This window comes from Macrosteles quadrilineatus, unplaced genomic scaffold (genome assembly GCF_028750875.1).
Source record: "Macrosteles quadrilineatus isolate MER2022 unplaced genomic scaffold, UCM_ALF_1.0 Scaffold_7__1_contigs__length_78375512, whole genome shotgun sequence".
In the NCBI taxonomy this organism is placed as follows: domain Eukaryota; kingdom Metazoa; phylum Arthropoda; class Insecta; order Hemiptera; family Cicadellidae; genus Macrosteles; species Macrosteles quadrilineatus.
Window position 1 is genome coordinate 51,310,479 of NW_026542600.1, and position 23,223 is coordinate 51,333,701.

Consider the following 23,223-nt stretch of genomic DNA (forward strand, 5'->3'; position numbering starts at 1 on the left):
CCCTTGAATATTTTGAGTTATTTTGATCAAACTTGGTAAATTTATTTATTTTATACAAAGTTATTCATATTTTACTAAAAACACAATTTTTTACCCTCCCTTTAGCACCAAGCCTAGGTACTCATAAAACCTAATGTTAATTAAATACATTCAATTGAAAATCAATTCAGGTAAATGGAAATTCGCTTAGTCGGCAGGTTTGCTGCGGCGGGGGTATTTTTTTTAATATCTCCGTAACCGTTAGGCATACAACGAACTCTTCAATATACAAAATTATTTGTTTTTTAAGCTCTTTAAAAAGGTCAAGAGAAAAATTGGGAAATTTTGTGTTTTGAGGGTCGAAAATGAGAAACCATTTTTCCCCGTAAAACCCCGTTCCATGGTCCGATCATGCTGGTTCGCGAACTCATTAAAGTTAATCCCGCCTTACACCTTTTTTAAACCAAATTTGGTGTTTTTGGCCTCTGGGGACATCAAAATGGAAAAGTAAATCGGTCCCGACCTAGGTCTTACCGTGCCACCTATGGTAATAGCTACTTCCTTATAGGGAAATTCGCTAAATGGCGTAGTTGCGTCTTTTTTTGTCCTAGGACGCCAGGCACGAGATCGGGATTGTTTTTCACATTACTTCAGGCTAGACCTAGGGGTTGCGGCAATATCGATTAGATAAATCCATTGGTGACTTGGTGGGATTTGAACCCGGGACCTCAGGGACTGAAGTCCCGCGCTCTGACCACTACACCAGCTCGCTCCCCCGTATTAGTGTATTACAATCAGTGGAAATGCAAACACGAAAAAAAATTGATTCAACATAATTTTTTAAGGGGACATTTCATTTAACTGGGAAGTTTAATTTTTGTACTTTTTCATCCTAATTTATTAATATTTAAAATTTAACTAGTTTTCTTAGTGTCTACGCCAGGGGATGATATTTGAAAGAATCAAAAACTCTTTAAGGGAAATGCTAACAACCCCTATAAAGTTTTATGGGAACAACACGCCCTATTTTTTATTGATATAATTTACATCATTCTTTTTATTCGTTAGGAACTATTTTTGCTAGACCTATTCGTCCCTAAAGGTACTTAGTTACTAAAAGACCAGTAAATCCTATTGGCAAAAGGACGAAACAAACCGTCGAAAGATTTGCTCAAAGGTAATGATGGCTCGATGTTGTCCTTGTCAGGAGAGGTTTAAGGATTTATTTGCCAACAGAACCAGACAGACGGTTACGTCTCTGCCAGGACCTAGGACATCTTGACAATTTACAGACTTTAACGACGCAACTTGGTTTGATCGTCTAGACGATTTTAATTAAACGATTTGTCAACTATGTTTGAGTGACATCTTGGGCAAAATCCTACTATTTCAGATTGTAGGCTAATAAAATTAAGGTGACAAACTGTATATTCTTTTCTTGCAGATATTGTATTTCAAAAATGTTTCGAAGCTAAATTATGTACTTTTATTTTATTCAAAACTAGCTTTGGCTTATTTGAGTTATTAAAAGTAAAGAAAGAATATATTATATAAATTAAAATTAAACACATAAAACAAATTTATGAAAACTGATGATTGATTATATGTCAGTAAATAAGTCCTAGCAGTACCATTTTTAATACTTATTATGTTTGGATGGTCAATCTTAAGAGGCAGTGATCAATGTTCGAAAGAATCTGGTAATTATGAAAGTAAAAACGTTGTTACAAAAATGTACGACTGAGAATTGTATTCGTACATTTTTTACAAAATAAAAAGTCTTTTTCGGAAGAGGGTTCCACTACAAGCTGTGGAAAACCACAAATTAGGTTCATTGATTTTTTTAGTTTTTGTTATTATTCCTGTTCAGTAAATAAAAAAACGTGCGAGTTAAAAACCTAACCTAAACTGTGGTTCACAGAAAAAAAAATCATCCACAAACTTCTCGAAAATTTTCCTAAAATATTCTCGAGGCTGAAAGCTCCGCGAGTGTGGTCGCTTTGTTCAGCAATGAACCAGTAAGCACTGGCCGATGAATCCATGCTGCGGCTTTTAGCATGATCTTAAACTGCATTAATTACCGGCATATAATGGAGAGGCTTTGTCAATTTAATGTTTTCTATCTCATTATCTATCAGGCCATTGTTAGCTTATCGTCGGAGGCCAGACATAAACATACATGGCTCTTTCCCACCTTCTGTGATACGGAAAATAGCTCCAGCGAACGCAGCGAGGCAATCTGCTGGAGTCGGACGATGAAATAACAATTGCATTGCTTATGCGACCATGTGGATTTTTAAAATTCCACATAAGGTACTTCCAATATTACCATAACAGGGGTGTTCTTTAATATGCTATTCTACATTATTAAATACTTCTTGATTCTATTGGAAGAGTTGAGAGCGAGGAAAAACTCATACAAAAAAGTATACAATATTTCCAAAATCGTTGAAAAAACGATTAAACACACGAATAGCTCAGAAAACTACTGTCATAAAATGTATGAAGTTTACTGGTATAGAGTAAATAGTCTTAATCAAACTGCAACTTTTAAATAATGAATCGCTATTATTTAATTAAGCTTAAGTCTTGTGCCATTGACTTTATGAAGTAAATTATGCACCGTATCAGTCCATGAAACCCTCAAATGGTAGGTTAATAAAGATTTAAGTCATTATTACAGTATTTTCCTTTGATTTTTTAGTTTTAGCATTGACAATACACAGACTTAGACTTTCCATTTAATGTAAAAAAATTAAGCCTAAAATCGTGGTGCAATCTGTTGATATGGTCACCAACTAATGACAATATTCTGTGTCAAGTGATAAATCAATCAGCTGTTCGCTATGATACTGCATTGGTTTTAATTAATATTCAACTCAATAAACTAGTTGACTCTGGTGAGATGGTCCTGAACTTCATCTATATTTTTCTTGGCTTGATTTTGTTATAGACAGACAATGCTCTCTACAATAAACACTGCTTGTTCTTTGTCCACGAGTCAAACTATCCCATTTGCTGAAGGAAACTCAAACATTCGGAAACATCACGAAGTTGGTATTTGTGGTGGCACCGCATTTGAAATGACCCCAATTCGACACCTTCCCAATTTAAGATGTTCAACAATGGGAGGCAAAGACCAGAGAAAGCTCCCGTCATGACGACAATGATGCGCTCCGGGACGGTCCACTTTGGAAACGCTGTTTCATTGTTTATAACTCGATAAAATTGACTTAACTGGATCGAGTTGTGGTCCATATTGTGAGAATTGTGCGAGCGACGGCGCGGAACAAGAAAGTAACGAGAGCGAAAATGTCGACTAACACTGCACACTCATCAAAGTTCTGAATTGGCAGTTTATAGAAATATCCCAAGAGAATCAATGAAATTCTTGCAATATGTTAGACACATGGTTGAATATTGAAGTTCATATCTAGTGGGAAATGTATATTTTTGTGAATATACCTAATTAAAACTAGGACTTTTTTGCATATCAATTATTTAATACGAACTACAAACTTTGTTTATGTCTCTCTAAGTAGTAAAATAATCCAACAATTCACGATATGTTAACTATTATAGTTCTTGTCTTTCTGCATAAACCGTATATGTTAAACACAAACTTTGAGTTTCTTTATATTAAATTGAGCTTAGGTGTATATATCAGATTTAGAGACCACTTCATACGTTATGAACTAAACCATCACACTGTAAATTCACTCTATTTCTTCACAAAGATTCCATATGAACTACTTAACTGTACAGTATTAGTGAAACTCCCACTACCGTTTTCAACAGTGTTGAATTAAATTGAGATGAAAATATGTTACATATTTTGAGTATTTTTTCCACTTGTTTACGGATTGTATCTCTTATCAGTTGGTCAGCGGTCACCGTTCAACATTTTCTCTCTCACTCACTCTCACATGTTAACCATTTTCTCTCTCTCTCACTCTCACACGTGCTCTACTGTAGATTATGTTTCTGAGAAAGTCTTTACGATCTCTGGTGAGCTCTACTTCACATACACGTGCTAGTCTGTAAAACATAATTACCAACAATCTGTTAACTGCTTGTCTAAGTCGCGGTCTACAAATCCCTGGTAGTTAACAAGTGATCGATTTATTGGAAACGTGACACTTACGTTGGATGTGAGATTATCTTTAGGGCAAAAGTTGATTGAATGACTCATGTCGACCTTTGCGAAACGTTAAGCCTTACCCTTTCCTTACTACATAAAATCTTACGCGTCGAATGCGAAAATATAATATTCCGGGGTAGAACAAAAGAATATGACATTCCTCCGAACATGATAATAAAGTGTACAAGGCTCTAACCTGGGAACATTTTTAATAATTACTTCAGGCTAGAGTACACCAGGAGATTTATTTCAATGGTATGATTTCAACAATGTCAGGTCAAATTAGTAGATCAAAATTGGTCGATGAAAACATTCACTAGTATTTATTGCATCATGTGTGTATGCTATTTGGAAATTCGAATAGGTTTTATATTTCGAGCCAATCAATCAAATAATTAAATCATACTGACAATTGTGGCTTTATAATGTCTTGTAATGTCTAAAACATAGCACGAAAACATAGATACGATTTGGTGCTTACTAAAAACACGTGTTATCTTATCGTGTTCAAATTGGAGCGTACAAGCCGCACTAACAGTGTGGTGAAAACAAGAGAGCGCAGTTGAGTTCTAGAATCGTCAAGAATATATTTCAATATTATATTCAAACGAAATTTCGATTCTTCAGTTGGAGACGCGCTCTCGTCTAATCAATCGGAATATTTTCCGTCTTGGATCCAGATTGAATTTCTTGTTTATTACAAGAACTTCTCATGAAACGTTTCCAAATTTTCATTACGAGTCGATTGAGTCAGCAAAAGGTTGATTGTGACGAGACCTTCGATACAAACTTGTCAGTAAGATGTAAAAGTAATGTTGGGCAATTATGAGTATTGCTTGTAAGTAATGTTTTTATTCTATATTCCGATATCACCCACTGCTTTCACCAAAGTTGAATATCTCTAAATATCTTTCTTTCTATAAAAACCTGATGGGAGCGCACAGCTCGCATAATGTGTTACTCGTTCCGAAAAGAATACGTCACCTAGACACTGATCCGAAAATGTAGAAGTAATTTTCGGAGCCTAAATCGCAAGTGCTCCGACACGGTAGCCACAGAACTTTACACTTTTCAGAGTTCACAAACGTGCGGTTTTATGAACCACGTTTCGAGAAGAACAATCAAATGGCTCCAGCACTAATGAGTTGTACACCTGCCCCAGCCAATATTCAGTTTTTACAACTGGATTCTATTAATGATACTCACCAGTGCCTAATTCCATCACTCAAGGACGCCCATGGGCCACGAACTATTATGGACCATTCCGGTCGATCGGCTCGGTTAAATCGTATAATTATAGAAACGCAAAGGAAGGCTGAGTTTCTTAATAAACTGGAGGTTACAGCGATGAAAACCCCGTTGTGGGCGGTCTTATGCTACTGGAAACCCAACTCCAGTTGAAAATTAAGCTATAGATTAAACGTCATCACATGTATATTTATTTATTTATCATCCTTAAGCGATCCGCGGAGGACAATTTTAAGGTTAGTTTTACTTGGTTTATGTAGAGATTATTGTTTATATGCTCTTATACACGGGGTTTTTAGGTATTATAACTAAGCAGTATAGCAAAATAGTAAAATTTGCCACAAAATATATCAGACACATTTAGTCGACATCACCTTTACCAATATGAAACATACATTTAATCGGGGTTTTCAAATTTTACAAGACTAGTCTACTAACTTCCTCTATTTAAAATAAATGTTTAAACATCCTAATATACCTTGTAAATTGATATAAACTAGAAGTATTTCCATGAAGGATAGCTATTAAAATTAATGAGACAAGCATAAATGCAAATTTTCGTTAAATACAAACAAGTTCAATGAAGCAAATATGAACGAATAAACTGAGTTCCAAACAAATGCTGTACAGAATAGTTAGAAATAGATTAGAAGGAAAAGAAAAAAACAGCTGATTTGACTTAGGCTATTGTTTATATAATCTTAAGACCAAAGGAAAACTTTGTTTAGTTCTTCCCTCTGGTTTGAATTTAAGATGATAGCATAACAAGTGATTAAACTCGACTGAATTAATTTTTTTACGATTTCTAATGACATGTCCCAAAGATGCATTCGTAAATCTGATGATACATTTATATTTGTTAAAATTTACATTTTTTTGTTTTCTGAAACGTTGGTACTAAACGTATATTTGAACTACAGCTATTTCGGTAACATTTCACTCATATCCATCATATAAAAGGAAGAATATAATAAAAATAAACATAACCACTTGGCACATCTATCAAGACATAACACTTTTGGTGTATTTATGACTTAATTGAGAAAATTGGGGCGTTCATATAATATATATGCAAGATATTTTGATTACAACAAACTCAAAGTTTAGTCATGAATATTTTTAAACTCAAGATCAAACATAAAATAAAAATAGCCTATAATGTTTACAATGAATCTTACGACGTTTCTACATATGGATTAGAATCGCATTGTTGCTATAACTTGTACTGTAACTGCTATCTTTGCTAACCCGGGTAGACTTGGAAGTGGAAGGGTGGTTAGCCCGCCGCAGTGGTTGCGTAAATTGTCCCTATCTTGACACCCATCGGTGGCCGTTATTTTAGTATGTTTCCGGTGTTATTTAGAACTGTTTCGCCCACAAATTGTATCTACGCTTAAGGGAGCGTTTTACCTCCAGCGTGTTAAAATCAAAAACTCCTAGGCAAACCTTACGTGAAACTGTAAACAACTATCACCCCGTGCACCGTCTCTCTCCGTACTAATTCTTCAGCGTACATTATATCTTATATATAAAAAAAAAAAACTTTTGCAAAACTTATGACAGCTAGCCTGATGCTAATGGACCGAATTACACGCGGCTGGTACCGAATGAAATATATTTTTCTGTAGGTGTACAGAATCTCTTTATAAATTAAAATAGCTAAAAAATAAGCACACAAATGAATTTAAAATTAAAAATTAACATGGGCCGTATGTGTTACCATGTGGGTGACGAAATAACAACAAAATATAAACAAAAATCAAAACAAATTGAAGAAATTCCAATCACATGTTTCATTTACAGCGTAGGGTGAAAATAGAGAAATTTGCACAATACTTACTTTTGGTCGAATTTCCAACCACGGGCGAGTTATCGTAAAAAAGTAATTTTCTTTGTTTAGAGTTGTGGTATTGAGGTTAGGCATGCTACAATAACGAAGATTAGTCCTTTTAAGATTATCGATAATAATTTGAGTTAGGCCCTATTATTGAAATCTGCACGAACCAACAATCGAGATTCTTTTTTGTAAAACAGTTAAAAGTTAAATGTAGAAACATTTAGAGCCAACTAATAGTTAATTAGTTAAAGGGCGATATGAATCGTTTTAGTGTCTTTTATTACATATTTTTATGGATAAAAAACATGCAATATTAGAATACAAAATTACGTGTTGATGTTTTCTTTTTAAATCCAATTTAAGTTATTTAACTAATATTTTATGAATTCAAACCGATTGATTATAGAAGGAAATTTCCGTAAACGTCTATGCACATTGAAGTTTACAAAACTTGGGAACAAATATTTATGACGATAAATAATGTAATGAGTTTCTCAATTTACTTCAAAACAGATTCCGGACAAAATACCGGACGTTTATAAATATTGTGAAACTTAGGAAACTTTTTAATGATCGGATGAAAAATTATCGGGCTGATCGTTGATCGTCAAAAGCAGAAGTTAGGAAGTTTGCAGTTTGCAGTTCAGTGGGGGTGAGAGAAGATGTGCATAGTTTAGCAGTGACAGGTTAGTTGTTTTGGTTACATTAATGCCAACTGCATCTCAAACTTGGATTTTGTGACTGTGAGTCAAACATTTTCTCTAAGGTCTTTCATCGTTACGGATTTTGACGTACAAACATGCGTTTGCACTTTTACAATATTTTCAATGCCCTACAGTCAGGTATGTGTAATATTATGGCCAAGGAAATAAGTTCTTCTGTAGAAAAATATTGCTACCCTAAGCCTACAAGGCGTTCATTACTTGGTAAAATTATATTTAACTACTTAGTATCACAAAATAAGATATTTAATTGACCAAAAACGGTAAAAACCGTCACAAAACCAATATCCCTAATCATTTAATCACTTCCAAATTCGAATATATTATCCCTAATCACAGATGACAAATGAACCAAAGTCAATGAATACATAGTATTGCTGTTGTGGTACAGTTAATATATTCGCTTCTAGGAAGGGGCTTTGATGCCACACATAATTGCGATTCCCTCAAACTGATAAGCAGGGCTCACAGACTGAAGAGCGAGCTAACCGAAGTGCACAATTAATAATTGGCTTCATCATTGAAATGCAATACGCAATTTGATGTCGGTTTGAATACGCTCTGCGTTCTGCGCTATTTTACACGAGCAAGGAAATTAGGTCGATAGCAGGTTTTATTGTCTTTCGTTCTCAACGCTATACAAGCATTTTGTAAAAAGAGTTAAATAAAAATATTGTGGGTATAAAATCATTAAGTTTGCGAAATTCTCCTGACGGACTACAATTGTTTGTTTTAAGTATAAAAAAATCAACTATACTAGCAACTCGATTATTGATAACGGTATTGAGATAATTTAAAGGAATGGGTGAAACAGATTGGATAATATCTAGTTTTCATATTAAGTGTGCATTTATGAAATATTGATAGAATATAATATAAGGTTTCTCAAATTGATTTCTTTAAAGTATTGTAGACGTATTGTAGACACGATTGTATCACTAGTATGGATTCGTCTACTCTTATGTACGCTCAACACACAACACATTAGCTTAGTCCTTGGAGCCTAGACGTTCTAACTCGTAAAACAATTCAAATACTACAAAGAAAATGTCTAATCCCACATTATACTAGATATTTAAATTACAATCACGCTGTTAATTAAATACCCCTGCCGCAGCAAACCTGCCGTCTAAGCGAATTTCCATTTGGCCGAATTGATTTTCAATTGATCTATTTAAATAACATTAGGTTTAACGAGTACCTAGGTTTGCTGCTACAAGGAAACTAATAAAGTAGTGTGTTTTTAGTAAAATATTGATAGCTTACTATAAAATAAATAAATTTGCCAAGTTTGATCAAAATATATCCATAAACAAGCAAACTACAACATTTTACAATATCCTCCATAAGAATAACATGGGAATTTTAAATTTATCATTTTTTTTAGTTTTCTCCGTAACCAATAATCGTACAAAAACACTTTGATATACTGAATTGTTTGTTTTTTTAAGCTCTTTAAGAAGGTTTGGAGAAAAATTGGGAAATTTTGTGTTTTGAGGGTAAGAAGTGAGAAAAACCAATTTTTACCCCATAAAACCCCCCAAAAACCCTGTTCCCATGGTCCGATCATGCTGGATCGCGAACTCATTCAAGTTTATCCCGCCTTACACCTACAAACCAAATTTCATCCAAAACGGATAAAAATTACTCAAGTTATCGTGTTCACGGACACATATATATATATATAAATCTATATATATATACCTATATATATATATATATACATATATAAAAATTTGAACGAATGGTGTTTTTGGCCTCTGGGGACATTAAAATGAAAAAGTAAATCGGTCCCGGGCCTAAGTCTTACCATGAGACCTACAGTAATAGCTACTTCCCTATAGGGAAATTCGCTAAAAAAAATATTTTGAGAGGGTAAATAACCTGGCTGTTTGAAATTAACATTGCTCTTATGGCATGCAAATCCAAGATGGCCGTTAGCTTCCATGGACTCCCTTGGAGAACAATTCAAAACTACAAAGAACATATCAAATCTCACAGTATACTAGATGTTTATATTGTAATCACTTTGGTGTTTAAAGAAATATTTTTGGATGATAAATAACTCTCCAGCAGCTGTTTGAAATTATCCAAGATGGCCCCTAGCCTCCAAGGAGTAAAGAATGCTGAAATGCAAATCGTTGATGAATACAAACAATTTATAAATCACCACATTCAATATTTGTTAATTTACTCAATTTAAAAAAAAATACAAATGTCCATAGTTTTATTTTTTCACATCTAAATGCGTTAAAAGTGTCCTTGATCATTTGAAATATACAATACCAAGTAAGAAACGTAGCAAGAGAACAAAGTTGCAAAGTTGGAACAAACTTTATTGACTTGAATACATTTACAAAATAAGAAACAATGATTTGAACTTAGCTACCTGAAATAATTAAAACAATCGAATATCTGCTTCTGACTAATTACACTCAGTCGGTGTTCAAGCCCAAATGTCAAAAGCGAAAGCATGAAAAAGTCAAAACACAGCACAGATATCCCTTTAGAACCTTTGGTAAATCCTGCCACCCCAGTATGTAATGAATGTTCATCACATTTCTTTTTCATCTAGCCTTTATTTCGTATTAAAAAAACCAATAGTACATTTCTATTCAATGTCTGTATAATACTCTTGTTGATATTGTAGTGTACGTTCAATATATCGTTGAAAACACGTCATATAAACTGCTTGGTGTTATTGGAAATTATTTCTCGTCTGGATTGTGTTCCGAGAAAAATTTACGTCATTAATTAAAAATTACAAAGTAATATACATTGTAATTAAAATGTTGTTCAGATAAATTAATTAAGCTGTTAAACTGATAATTAAAGTATAAACATAATGATGCCCATTTTATCAACGTTGTTTTTTTAAGTAAAATTACATTTTAAAATAAAAAAAATGACACGATACAATTTAATATACATTCGGAGTAAATCTAAGTAATAATTGAGTTTATTTTAGTTTTCTTTAGATAAAAAATGTTTTAAGAAAATGCAATTTACACTTATAACAACTGTGGTATTGTATTGTGACGATGTAGTGTGCTGCGCCGACTGTGGTATTGTATTGTGACGATGTAGTGTGCTGCGCCGACTGTGGTATTGTATTGTGACGATGTTGTGTGCTGCGCCGAATGTGGTATTGTATTGTGACGATATAGCGTGCTGCAGACTGTGGTATTGTATTGTGACGATGTAGTGTGCTGCAGACTGTGGTATTGTATTGTGACGATGTAGCGTGCTGCAGACTGTGGTATTGTATTGTGACGATGTAGCGTGCTGCAGACTGTGGTATTGTATTGTGACGATGTAGTATGCTGCAGACTGTGGTATTGTATTGTGACGATGTAGTGAGCTGCCGACTGTGGTATTGTATTGTGACGATGTAGTGTGCTGCAGACTGTGGTATTGTATTGTGACGATGTAGCGTGCTGCAGACTGTGGTATTGTATTGTGACGATGTAGTGTGCTGCTCCGACTGTGGTATTGTATTGTGACGATATAGTGTGCTGCAGACTGTGGTATTGTATTGTGACGATGTAGTGTGCTGCATACTGTGGTATTATATTGTGACGATGTAGTATGCTGCAGACTGTGGTATTGTATTGTGACGATGTAGTATGCTGCAGACTGTGGTATTGTATTGTGACGATGTAGTGTGCTGCCGACTGTGGTATTGTATTGTGAAGATGTAGTGAGCTGCGTAGCTGCGCTGGCCTCGGTCGTTGGTCCGGTTGATCGCATTAGCATTTCGAGTGGTGAAGCGATTTCTACGGCTGATTCATGAGAAATTAATAGCCCTAGTAATGAAGCTCCGGTCGCAATGGCGAAGCTCTGTTGTGAATTTATGATGGAAATCTCATATACTGGTTCACAAATGTTCGATCATTTGCCGAATGCTTCACACTCTACTATCGACCACTTTGTACACAGCTCTTTTGCAGTCGACGTACCATTTGGATGTGTTTTAATGTGTTCGTTACATAACAACTGAATAACCGTGTATGCAATTAATTAATTACATTTCAATGCCGTATATGAATCAAGTAACGTTCTAATGTTAATAACTACCATCTTTTAGTATTCGACAACAAACTAGAAAATAAAGTTCTGTGTTTTAGATTTTATATTGTAATAGTACTAAAATATTATAAAGTTAAGTATGGATCGATTGTGTTCATCAACATTCATAGGAGTCGCAATTGTCACTACTGGTGACATTCACCCCAATGAAGAATATAACTTCGTTCGACGTCAAAATTTATCACGGCATAAAACTAGATATTCAAGTCACACCATATCGTCTTCGTAGTACAATCTCCAGCAAATATAATTTATGTGTTGTCCGGTATTACGAAAGGGTATAAAATATTGAGCGAACTTTACTGTTACAACCGTGGCCGTACTGCTCGACCCGGTCTCTATAATAACATCAAGTGGATGATCACTGGACATAGGACAGTGAATTTCATGCTTTCACGACTTCGGACAACTTTAAGGAGTTAAAAATACACGCAAGAAGCAAATGCAGGTATTTGTGATTCTTAAGTGTTTGTTTTTAACCAGTCTATAACTCTTCCAAGTTGTTTTATATATAATAGTTTTAGGTTACTGTAAATTAACAAGTCTTTACCATCTATTAAAAAACTTTTTAAAATTGCATTTTCCTTACAAAGTTGGCTTCCTTGCACTGATTTTAGTACAGAAAGCTGATAATTGCTGCATTTATTTACTTTGTCCCACCGTTTATACTTTGTCGCACTGTTTATACTGTTTATACAACAGCGTGGTTTTATTATGCACGTAATCCGAGTACACTTGGAAATAGGTTAGTAACACAGATACTATTAATATGATCAGCTTATTGACTATTGATACTACGATTTAACCTGTCATTTCGAGTTATATTCTATTTTCGTAAGTGTAGTATTTAAAAGAATAATTATAAGTGGGCCTAACATTTTTGCGAATAATGAGCTCAGTGATTGTAAATATATGTGTACACTAGAAGAAATATGTAGCAGAAACTGCAAAGCATGTGTCATTAAACCTGTTAACCTGTTTCCTGAAAAATCAAGAAAGAAGTATGAACAAGCATACGAACTGTTTTCTTCTTGGTGCGTAAGTAAGAAAGTTACAAAATTACTTATTTATTCTGTTTGTACTGATTATTACTGTTTATAAGTGTACTCTTAAAAATAAGCAACACTTAAAGATACTACGACTACAATCAGCTGGTGCAGTGTTTCCCATTCCGTTCATGGCTTGGATTTGCCCACCTAACCTAAAAACGTGTTATAAAGTGTTTGAAAGACTAATTATTTATATGCTTTATAGTGACTGTAGAAAAAATATAATGTGTAACACGAGCGCAAATGTCCTTTGCTTACTAGTTACACAAATAACTATTTCGTGCAAATATTGCCTTAATTATTCTTGTGTTTCACAGTGTGTGGCTTAACTGTTCTGAAGGCGAACGCAACTCGATTTCACACAAGTTCAAGTACTGAAACAGGACCGAACTCAGTTTCAATTTCCTGAAACGAAGTTCTGCAGCAAAGTTTCAACTATAATAGGAGCCCAATATAGACTACTTGATCAATTATCTCTGCTTTCTAGCAGTTATGGTAGCCTACGTCCTGATCACGACTGCAAGTACAATTTCAACAAATTTCGCAAAAATGGAAACCCGCCTTTGAATATACGTGGATAACATCTACATGCATTCATAGTGTGCATACAAAATGCATGATAGTCGGAAAAGTTACAAATATTTTGAAATACAATCGAATAAAAAGGTTTACAATTAATCGCTACTGTATATATTAAATAATTTTGTTTTCCATCAAGTCTTACTGTATTGCTCCAACAGTATACTTCTCTGAATAATTATTGCAACACACATTTTTTGGACCTTATCCAATAATTCACCACCACTAATAAGTATATTAGGTTAGGTTAGAACTATGTTGATGGAAAAGGTCCGTTAACACAGACCTAACATAACCTAACCTAACACAATATACTAATTAATGGTAGTGAATTAACAGAAAATGTCCGATTTATCATTACTTTATGAACTGTAGGCTTTGTACTTATAAGCAAAGACAACGTTTTCGTGAAAATGAAAAGTAACCTAATCTTAAGCTCACTCGGTCGCCTTTCCTTCACACCCAATCAACCGATCACACCAAATAGAAATAACTTGATGGCAAAACCTCCATCCAACTACACGTGGCCTTTGTTAGCAATGGTGCCTTTAAAATAGAATTGAATATTTCATTACACTAGATCCTGAACATATTCTGCTGGGATAAAGCACGACAATTCCTACTTTTGCCTGGATAAATAAATAATATTTCATTTCATTTCATTTCAATTCCAACTTGATAACAACCTTAGTTTGAGTCTTGAAATCAAGGTTCTACATATATAATAACAAACAGCAAAAAAAATTCTTTCGAATACAGTAAATGAGATGAGGAAAAACTTAAAAGAATAAGTTACATAATTCATTATTCATCTAGTTTTTATGGTTGGGTAAAATTTATCATTTTAATTTATTTACCAAAACTACTTGAACAACGTCATGTTGCTGAGGTACCTACATACAAACCATGTACTCGGATATGAATGAATGAATGAATGAATGAATGAATGAATGAATGAATGAATATAGTTTATTCCAAAAAAACATAGGCTACATACAAGCTGTGATTATAACTAAATAAAGTATAATAGACAGAGACTTTTGTCACTAAAATATTTTATACGAGTTTTAAAAAGCCAAAAATTATAACAATAAAATAAAGGAACTAGCAGACATAGGCAGTGCTACCTGTGCGTCTGCTAAGTTGCTGTCAAATAGAAAAAAGAAAATTGTTGAATTTTGGAATAGCAATTAAAAAAAGACAATAGGTCGTTATTATTATTAGTTAAATAAGTGAATGTATTTCCATGAACACAGTGCTGGTAAGATATATTAATATATAAGATATATTTAAACGCGTTATTCCTGTCACTAAACTCTACTATAAAATTCTATATTCCTTTACCTCAAAGCAAATCAAACGATCGGCAAAATGAAAGCGACCCCCTGCAGTTAGACAAGGATATAAATATCAAATGCACTAAATGGAATTCAAAGATGTGAAATGATCAGAGCGCTACGCGTTTACCCGACATCAACGAGTTGTCACTGTCATCAAAGAGTTAACGATACTGTAAGTCTTAAAAGGTTGCTTTAGGAAAAGGGATTGTTTTGTGAAAATCAAAGGAAAGTTGTCGACGTAATCAAAACGCTCAAACGTTGACGGAACGTGGAATCAAAAATGTATCAGGTGATGAAACAAAGGCCTTAAACCTTGGATAGACAACTATCAGCCAACTAAACATGACCCACACTGTAGACTCTGGTCATGAACATGTGACAGAAGAGAAATGTATCAACGAGGCATGACCAGCCAACTAAACATGAGCCACACAGTAGACATCGTCAACCTTAACACGAACACACAATAGCACGTGAGACTCGTGTCTCGACTGATAACATCAATGACAGGATGTGACTACATGATGATGGCTCATTGACATCTGGTCATGAACCTACAGTAGAGAACTGTATCAACGAGGGATGACCAGCCAACTAAACATGTACCACACAGTAGACATCGTCAACCTTAACACGAACACACAATAGCACGTGAGACTCGTGTCTCGACTGATAACATCAATGACAGGATGTGACTACATGATGATGGCTCATTGACATCTGGTCATGAACCTACAGTAGAGAACTGTATCAACGAGGGATGACCAGCCAACCAAACATGTACCACACAGTAGACATCGTCAACCTTAACACGAACACACAATAGCACGTGAGACTCGTGTCTCGACTGATAACATCAATGACAGGATGTGACTACATGATGATGGCTCATTGACATCTGGTCATGAACCTACAGAAGAGAACTGTATCAACGAGGGATGACCAGCCAACTAAACATGAGCCACACAGTAGACATCGTCAACCTTAACACGAACACACAATAGCACGTGAGACTCGTGTCTCGACTGATAACATCAATGACAGGATGTGACTACATGATGATGGCTCATTGACATCTGGTCATGAACCTACAGAAGAGAACTGTATCAACGAGGGATGACCAGCCAACTAAACATGAGCCACACAGTAGACATCGTCAACCTTAACACGAACACACAATAGCGCGTGAGACTCGTGTCTCGACTGATAACATCAATGACAGGATGTGACTACATGATGATGGCTCATTGACATCTGGTCATGAACCTACAGAAGAGAACTGTATCAACGAGGGATGACCAGCCAACTAAACATGAGCCACACAGTAGACATCGTCAACCTTAACACGAACACACAATAGCACGTGAGACTCGTGTCTCGACTGATAACATCAATGACAGGATGTGACTACATGATGACGGCTCATTGACATCTGGTCATGAACCTACAGAAGAGAACTGTATCAACGAGGCATGACCAGCCAACTAAACATGAGCCACACAGTAGACATCGTCAACCTTAACACGAACACACAATAGCACGTGAGACTCGTGTCTCGACTGATAACATCAATGACAGGATGTGACTACATGATGATGGCTCATTGACATCTGGTCATGAACCTACAGAAGAGAACTGTATCAACGAGGCATGACCAGCCAACTAAACATGAGCCACACAGTAGACATCGTCAACCTTAACACGAACACACAATAGCACGTGAGACTCGTGTCTCGACTGATAACATCAATGACAGGATGTGACTACATGATGACGGCTCATTGACATCTGGTCATGTGAACAAGAAGTGCTGAAATTTAAAACCTCATGTTTTGTCTAATTTATCAGTTGGTCTGTTTTATTGTAGGTGTTGAAATAAGCAAACTTTTTTACAACCCCACTGTACAAAGTTCAATTTTTAGTCGAAACTCAGGTATTATACTTTTGCCTGTTGTATTTCATGAATTCGCAATACACACCATTCATACTTTAGTTGGTTCAATATCATCTTACAATGCCCCGAGTTATTGCTTTTTTCCAGATGAAAAATAATGTGTGCATTCGTTAATCTACAGAGATTAGTCTGACAGGTAAAATAGCATAATTTATAAGAAAACTAATTATTAGACGTAATACCAAAAGCTAAATAAACACCGGATGGTTGATGTTTTAAATGATTGTGTACAAACTAGTGTAAAACATATCAATAAATGTAATATCACTTATTATGATCGGTTAATTATCAGTCTCAAATCAACACGGATAGCAATGGTGTCTTCAACTTTATATTCATAGTTTTATACAAAAAACACATGAGGAATCATTGCAGGAGACCACAACAGTAATCCTTTGATGAGTGCTTGTTTTCTTCAATCAGTAGAGAATTTCAATGAAATATTTTATCAAACGAACAAAGTGCATTACGAGAAACAAAGGTTTACCTCATAAAGAACTATTTGACTTACTTGCTTACTTTTTTTTGTTTTCGGCTTAGTGTTTATATTTTGTAACAATTTACGTATGCTAAATGGATAAAGTGCTTGTGTCTTAACATTCAACATACTGTACTAACGTTTGCCAAGATATAGAACCCAGATAAAAACATTTTGCAAGCATTATCAGTCCATGGTTTCGAGCTACGTTTATTGTGTTTGTCTGCTCTTAAAGAAAATGAATATTGATGTTTACAATATAAAACCAGACACAAAGACAGAATAAAATAAAAATACATATATTTGGGTAACACAAAGCCCAATCTCAAAATAACCTCTGTAATAAAGGCATTGTGTAAATGGGTCATTCATTAAAACACGCCAAGTTCTCTTACACCTTATTTTAACTACGGCACATTGTAATGAATGCTTATTTGCAACTCGATGTAAATAAATCATGTTTTATGCAGAAACTATAAACATTAACATCGTATATACTACACCTCTGCAGCAAAAGGTTTTTGAAAGCCAAAGTCTTATAATAGATTGAGCGACTGTACTTAAGTCATATCAAAAGAATCAGAGTTAAACGAGAATCGGTATCCTACCCTACGTAACAAATTAAACGAGGATAGGTAAACAAGGTAAAACGCTGACCGATAAATAATACATTACGTTCTCAAATGAAGCAGCCAGTATAACTCGGGCCAAAGTATATTTGCCCGATAAGGTTGGCCCTAACCAAACTACTGAACGGCTAAGTTGACAACGATTAACCGATATTAGGCTGGGTTTCGTGAGACCTAGTTATCGATCCACCGTGGGACCCGACATCTGACATCCATGACCACATAAAAAACACAAGATATACTCTGCCTAGCCACACGACTAAACACTGCGATCGTCCTGCGTGTATGATTTGTGCTCGGAATACGTTAGAGAGTAATTATCGTGGAGGAATAGAAACAACCCTAACTGCAATCAATCGCAGTGAAATAATGGGTTACTTTAGTATTCGCTAATAAAGCTATTTCGATAATCACGGATAGGAAGTCCTAACGCATGAGGTAAAGACACCGTTGTACGACTGCAGCCACTAAATTATTTCTCCTGTGTAATATACAACTTTTGATAAAACGTTCAACGGCCCAACTCGCTATCTGAGTGTCTCGACGGCCAAACATTCCAGTCTGTAAAAGCGAGACTAAATTACTCGTATCCAAACACACACTTTGTTGGGCAAGATATGGAGTGGAGCAACGGGCCTCGGCCCCCACGTCATTTTGGGGACGATTTAAATCCCCGCTTAGCGCCGAGGATAATGACCGGTTCGAATTTCACACCTCGACTCTGTATCTTTAACCTAAAAGGCCAGAGCGATCTTAGGCCATACGTTGCGAGAATGAGGAGAAAGCTTTAAGTTACCGCAAGAATGATCGTTCACTTAGGCCCTAGGAACGTTGACATTTCCACTCCCGATTATTTATGACCCCGGTTCTACCTTTAGCGCACCTCCCGTCTTTCACGCGTTACACAAAACCCACTGACAAATTTATGGGCGAAGGAATTAAGAAATTCTACATTCGAGCCCATTTACTAATGGATCCTGTCGAGTGAACGACTTGGAAGAATACACGTAAAGATCGCATTTATATGAAGTCGGAGTAGAAGGAGCGCTTACAAACATTTTAAGGTATACAATAAAAAAGGCTTGACATTTTCCTTTTTCCATTCGTATCGCAAACACCGGTACTATATATTGCAACGATAAAGTATTCTTATAGTAATCACTCTGGTATCAATACTGGCTGAAAACAAGCTCCTCCCCAATGAGCAACAAAGAAGAGCACAGATTTTATTACTTGTTTTAGAACTGCAGAGAGAATATTACTGCCCCCAGCGCCATGCCGGGATATCAGATCGTCTGTTCCATGCTTGTGCAGAATGTACTCTTGTTAAATCATTGCTATGTGACTATATTGCACCAATCCAGTACAAGTGTTTTAGTACCAAGTTATATTTTTATTTTGTTTATAAAACACCGCAGAGAATAATAACTGCCCACAGTACCACAACACAAAACCAAAATACCGCGTCCGATCTGCTATAATGATAACCTTGTGACGTGTGAGCTAAAAAACATTTATTTAATCAGGTGATTTTAGCAAGTTAACACAAAATGTTAAACAATTTTTCGCTACCCCCTACAGTTGAATTGTTGATACATTGTGCCACACATGCGGTGTTACTCTATGCTACCAGTGTTACTCTCAATCTACAGTTGAAAGGTTGATACATTGTGCCACACATGCGGTAGAGAGGAGTTGCAGATGCGGACACTACCAGTGTTACTCTCCAGCTACAGTTGAATTGTTGATACATTGTGCCACACATGCGGTAGAGAGGAGTTGTAGATGCGGAGACTACCAGTGTTACTCTCCAGCTACAGTTGAATTATTGATACATTGTGTCACACATGCGGTAGAGAGGAGTTGCAGATGCGGACACTACCAGTGTTACTCTCCAGCTACAGTTGAATTGTTGATACATTGTGCCGCACATGCGGTAGAGAGGAGTTGCAGATGCGGACACTACCAGTGTTACTCTCCAGCTACAGTTGAATTATTGATACATTGTGCCGCACATGCGGTAGAGAGGAGTTGCAGATGCGGACACTACCAGTGTTACTCTCCATCTACAGTTGAATTGTTGATACATTGTGCCACACATGCGGTAGAGAGGAGTTGCAGATGCGGACACTACCAGTGTCACTCTCCAGCTACAGTTGAATTATTGATACATTGTGCCACACATGCGGTAGAGAGGAGTTGCAGATGCGGACACTACCAGTGTTACTCTCCAGCTATAGTTGAATTGTTGATACATTGTGCCGCACATGCGGTAGAGAGGAGTTGCAGATGCGGACACTACCAGTGTTACTCTCCAGCTACAGTTGAATTGTTGATACATTGTGCCACACATGCGGTGGAGCGGAGTTGCAGATGCGGACACTACCAGTGTTACTCTCCAGCTACAGTTGAATTGTTGATACATTGTGTCACACATGCGGTAGAGAGGAGTTGCAGATGCGGACACTACCAGTGTTACTCTCCAGCAGCTACACCAGCTACAGTTGAATTGTTGATACATTGTGTCACACATGCGGTAGAGAGGAGTTGCAGATGCGGACACTACCAGTGTTACTCTCCAGCAGCTACACCAGCTACAGTTGAATTGTTGATACATTGTGTCACACATGCGGTAGAGAGGAGTTGCAGATGCGGACACTACCAGTGTTACTCTCCAGCTATAGTTGAATTGTTGATACATTGTGCCGCACATGCGGTAGAGAGGAGTTGCAGATGCGGACACTACCAGTGTTACTCTCCAGCTATAGTTGAATTGTTGATACATTGTGCCGCACATGCGGTAGAGAGGAGTTGCAGATGCGGACACTACCAGTGTTACTCTCCAGCTACAGTTGAATTGTTGATACATTGTGTCACACATGCGGTAGAGAGGAGTTGCAGATGCGGACACTACCAGTGTTACTCTCCAGCAGCTACACCAGCTACAGTTGAATTGTTGATACATTGTGTCACACATGCGGTAGAGAGGAGTTGCAGATGCGGACACTACCAGTGTTACTCTCTTGAATTATTGATACATTGTGTCACACATGCGGTAGAGAGGAGTTGCAGATGCGGACACTACCAGTGTTACTGGGGAGGGGCGACGCCGCGAGTGGCGACACATTTAGCCGAGTGAATTCTCGTGTAACTGTCTAAATGCTCATTTCGCCGTGATTAACGGATGCCATTTGTCCGAAGCTGGGTCCAGATACTGACCCGTTAATTGACTGGGACTTGCTTGTTTTATTACTCATCGCCTCGACTTCGATACATTAGGAAAGTCGCTACTGCACTGTAAACCGTAGGAGGGATATGCATTTTTTATGTCCACTTTAAAAGATTATTAAGTTACTGTACCTCATCTGGGGGTTTAAGTATTAGTTTAAAAAAAATATATGTTATTTACGTAACACTCAATGTATTTGGGAATTCGTTGTCTCTTTTTGGGTGGGGTTTGATATTTTTTAAATGGCATAGAGTCAGCTTACTTTGCAGGTGACTCTAAATCCACTAACTTGAAGCAATCATAATCCAATTTATAGATAGAGAAGATAGAGAACACGCAAGATAAAGAAACATTCCAAAATAAACAAAGTGTAAGTGTGTAAGAACTTCTTTTAAATCTCACCTACTTATAAATAGATAGTGTGCAATGAAAACGTACGGACAATGAAAACCGGTAACTTAAAACTTTTTAAAACCAAGTTTCATTATGTGACATCAAAGATACTGCTTCTGTTTTCTTCGTCTAGATATCACTGAAATGTTTAAATGGACTTTAATACTTTTATGTAGCAAGGAATTCAGGTTAACTTGATGTAAAACAAAAAAAATTATGTTGATCGTTTATCAACATAACAGCACAATCAAAGGTGATTTTATTGTGTATTACAAACATGCAAGCGTTGGAGCATTCCATAAATTCCATACCTACTAAGCCAGATAGCATATTTATAGTAAACAATTTATACTCCCTAATCTCCAACTCATCCAGGTCCCAGGTGCTTGACAACGTTAGTTCCACGTGTTTTTCTCGTCAGTTGCGGTGACATGTTGAACCGAGCCACAATGGTCCTGGTCTGGCCTTCAGCTAAATGGTTGGAGGACGCGAAGCTGAGAAATCGATAAACACACACGAACTCATGATTCACACTGAACCCCTCGAGTACACCAACTTGCGTCATTGATAGCGGGGGATCCCGTGCCCGAAACTTGTATAAAAGCCTGATGAATGTAGAGGAGTCCCCTTTATATTCGGGACAATGCGATGAGATCCATTAGGGGTGAATCACTAAAACGATTGTTTTAAAAACGCGAATGCGGTTTGTGAAAAATAAACAGCGGTTCTTAATCGTTCCAGGGATAATTAAGTTGTATTCATTGTCGCTCTTTGGGTACGTTTTGATAACTTTCTTGAATACCTGCGGTAATAAAGATTGAAAATAATGTTTTACTGAATTGTTTGCTAGAGAATGACACAGCTGAATTCTTGTAACTTAACAAAGTTAGTTAACACTAAAAATTCGTTTTTAGTTAAATCGGATAAATTAACGACGATAACGTGTCGACTAAAGCAAAATATCTACGAAAAACAATACAAAACCACGAATGTTTACGACCAAAATCTTTCGGCGGGTCGGCCCATACCCATACAAAATCGTTGACTCACAGTCCATAAACTAGTTCATCATTTGTAAATCCTAACGGAATCTTGCCTTTTAAAGATACATGAAATATTCCCCCGTGAAAATCGAAGCGCCGTATATTTAAACACACGTCACAAATCAAAGACGACGGCGGTGTCGAGGGACGAATTTATTATTACTATGCGCCGCGCGAGCACCGCGCAGAAAGACAGCAATGTCTGCTCTCAAGGGGCCAAGCTCTATTCTAGCGCACGTGGGCTTTGAAAAGCAAGCATTCCAGACGAACCCCTTTTCCAATGAAAATTCCTTGAGTTCGTTTTTAACCTGCGTGTATTTTACCTTCTATTCGGATGCAAATTCTCCAAGCACCTTTCTTAACCCTTCATTCATTCGATTAAACGCTGAATTCCCCGAGACGGACGATAAGTCATGAATAAAAAATTAACCGAGGGCCTGAAATGTTAATTACAACGAGGCCAGTTAACGAAGAAAAGACGCATGAATTCTTTTTGAAAAATCGATTGCCTCG

At 36.4% G+C, this 23,223-nt stretch overlaps 1 protein-coding gene across 4 annotated transcripts in view; it reads right to left on the bottom strand.

Moving 5' to 3' along the window:
- The window catches only part of LOC128997906 (latrophilin Cirl-like), a 181,555-nt gene that overhangs the window by 102,838 nt on the left and 55,494 nt on the right, over positions 1-23,223 (bottom strand). The gene's annotated exons all lie outside the window — the stretch shown is intronic.